Raw genomic sequence first — 3,349 nt, 5'->3', positions numbered from 1 at the left:
GTGTAATGAAAGTGAGTAGGAGTTAAGAGTGTGAGTAACGAAGAATGTGGGTAATTAGTCGTTAAAACGAGACGAAACGGGATATTTAACGACTAACGGGTTAATATCTTAAATATCTAAGGCTACCCCACCAAAACCACCCCCCAAACCGCCCAACACCCCTTTATCTACCTCACTCACGGCTGAATTCAGCCACCACACTCCAATCATCTTTTCTCTCTCACACACAAACACCAAGAACACACACTCCCTCCATTAAAGCTTCTTCAAGCTTTTGAGCTCCGATTTGAGCACCGAGACGAGCGCCGATCATCTTTTTGATCACGTTTTTACGTAGGTAACATCTCTACCTACGATTCCATGGTTTTCTTTTCGATTTTCGTCGACGTCGAAAAACGTCGATTCTGGACTTTATTTTGAAACGACGTCGGATCGTCGTGAAATTTTAGTATGTTGTTCTTGGGTAGATGTTGAGCATGTTTAATGAAGGGAGTAAGAACGGAACGAACCGTAGCTATGAAACCCATGAGGGCAGCCCCGTTTTTCACATGTTAGCTTGTCTTTCGATTTTTGTTTGATCGTTTTGACTTGATATTTGTGCTTAGGGGTATGCTAGAATCGATATATATTAAATTCGTATTTTTCCAAGCACGAAAATTGTATAAATTTTTAGAGTATGATTATTTAAATTCGTGAAGTTTGAGACGTTGCATAATGAATATTATTGCGTATATGTGTTCTACGATATCACATGACCATGCTAATTGATTTACAATTTATGGATGATAATTGTTGAACGAAATTAAAACTGGAATTCTGTCAAAATTTTACAGCAGTTTCAAGCTTATGTTTCGATGAGTTTTCATTGCTTGATGGCTCTGAAATTTTAGTATGTTTATCTATGATATGTGTATTTCGTTGCTGCAAAATTTCATGTCTTTTGGATGATGTTTGCTATTTTAAAGATATTTTGAAAAATCCTTGACAGAATCTGTCAACTATTGGTAGACTTCACAAAAACGTTTATATCTATTAATCCATGAAGGATTTTGCATCACCGTTTTTTTTAAACGAAACTAGACTTCAATACTTTTCTAAAAACATAAGATTTCGATTTTTATGACCTCTGAAATAGAGCAGTTTATTATTTCAAAAATGCCCTGTTCTGCTGTCATATTTGTCCAACAGTAAAAGTGTATGAGTTTCATTGTTTATTTGGCAGATCATATGAACGTTTTCTCTTGTGAAATTTTAACCAAATCTTCAAGGATACCTTTAGTTTTGGATGATTAAATTTGATGGAATTTTATTAAGGTTTGCCTTGGTTTCTAATGGCCTAAACAAAATTGGCAGAAACTGTCAATCTTTGACAGCCTGCACTAAAAGAGCAATATCTCCAAAAACCTTTAACCTTTTTGGTTAACTACCATTTTTAGAGTGAACTACACTTCATGAAGTTTTTGAGATCAATTGGTATGAGAGTTTATGATGATTGAGTTGGTTGTTATGAATTTTTAAAGATGACACAAAAACAGCAAAACTTTCTAGAAAACAACTTGATTATATTTGTTTTGATGGATGATACGATATGACTAAATGGTGTGAGTTGTGAGAGTTATGATTAACGCACATAAATGTTGGTATCTGACACTCGAACAATTGGTGTCGAGTATAAATGATAGTTTACTGATAAAGAGTTTTGATGATTTTGAATTGTTTGGTTTGCGTTGAAAAGATGTCAAGATGTTAAGTTTTGAGTCGAGAGACGAGTTCACGTAGTGAGATTCACGCGTTGAAATCTCGTGGCTGACATTATATATGAATAGGTCATGCCGAAATTTTTAGTGAAATTAGAATTTGAGCATAGTCAATTCTTGTTGACCCGTGACTCAAATACATGCCTAATGGAAAGTTTAACTTTCTAATCGGTTAATTAGACGAGATGAGAGTGAATAGATCTGCTAAGAAAGTGGACTTTTCGATGTGTTAAATATTTCTTTTAATTGAAGCGCTGCTAATTATAACATAAGGATGTTATAATTAATGAGTAATGACGAGAGATAATAATTGTTATATTGATTAACAATCAAGAGAGATGAACATTAGAGATACTAATGTTTCATAAAAGAGATTAGATTATTAATCGAGGTTTCTTTTATAACTTCTCACCAATTCTTCATAACGATGAAGGTCCTTTTGGGAAGTAACGACTTGAGGGAGAGAGTGACGTTACTCATTGATACAGAGACACAACGAGGTAGGCATTACTTTCGTATATATCAAATGAGCTTAAATGTTACGTTCAAGCAAGTTATTTCATGACAAAATCTTTGAGTTGAAGTTATTTCAAGTATTGTCTTGCCATAAAATGTTTTAATTTCAGTATGATATCTATCTGATATGGCTTTGCCAGTTATCATGTAATCGAATTCGGGTTTTGAGCAGTTGATAGCTATCCTGCCTTGGCTAGTGTACACCAGTGACCGTGAGTCATCTAGCGGGTTGGCCGGTCAAGTGACCGTGAGAGGTGGCCACCTCTCCGGCACACAGTTTCAGATATGATAGATTACAAAAGAACTTAGTCTGATCAGACGAACTTTAAGAATCACAAATGAACTTAGTAAGCTTGGGCCTTTTTAGCGAAAAACTCCCTTGCTGTACTGATTATGATGGCATGACAATTTACAGTTTTGAAGCATGTATTTTTATACCTAGGCATACGTGCCCACTGAGTGCTTTTGTACTCAGCCCTGCATATATTTCTAAATGTGCAGGTTGAGCTGATGTGATGATGGTGCTGCAATGAGCGGAGTCTCCAGGGTTGTTAATAAATAGTTAACCTGTCTAGAATATGTCTTCATACATATGTCTAGCTACTTTCCGCTGCAAGATGTTGTTGATGTTATAGTATGTTATGTCATACTTTGAGTCTTAAGAGAATGGTTTCATATGATGTATAACTTGATTAATGATATCAATTAAGTTTTATGTTGTCTTTCATAGACTGTTCAAAAGAGTATTAATGAGTAAATACGACGATTTTTCTTAGGTTGAGTAAGATTTACGGTTTCAAATGACGCCCCTTTTTTTCCCTTATTCTTTAACCCCATCCCTAGTCGTAGATCACTCGGCTTAACTATCCTTAGTTAAGGCGGGCTGTGACAGATGGAAATGGAATATTACAACAAAATTCTCCACCATGTACTCAAATTTAGAGAGAGAGAGAGAGAGAGAGAGAGAGAGAGATTGAAATGGAGCTGCAAGGAAAAATTTCCACCTATACTAAAATGGAGTCTGATTATTAAAAGTATCATTGCTGCTTGAAAGGTTTGCAAGAATCTATGAAAAA

General features: G+C 35.3%; 1 long non-coding RNA gene across 1 annotated transcript; it reads left to right on the top strand.

The window, feature by feature from the left end:
- Window positions 1–202: 202 nt before the first annotated feature.
- Window positions 203–3,000, top strand: LOC131012075 (uncharacterized). Its single transcript, XR_009097181.1, has 3 exons — window positions 203–337; window positions 2,191–2,257; window positions 2,775–3,000. It is a non-coding gene; the product is annotated as an uncharacterized LOC131012075 (long non-coding RNA).
- Window positions 3,001–3,349: the final 349 nt, after the last annotated feature.

This window comes from Salvia miltiorrhiza, chromosome 2 (genome assembly GCF_028751815.1).
Source record: "Salvia miltiorrhiza cultivar Shanhuang (shh) chromosome 2, IMPLAD_Smil_shh, whole genome shotgun sequence".
Classification (NCBI taxonomy): Eukaryota; Viridiplantae; Streptophyta; class Magnoliopsida; order Lamiales; family Lamiaceae; genus Salvia; species Salvia miltiorrhiza.
Note: the sequence above shows the minus strand (reverse complement) of the source record. Positions and strands in the feature narration are given on the sequence as shown.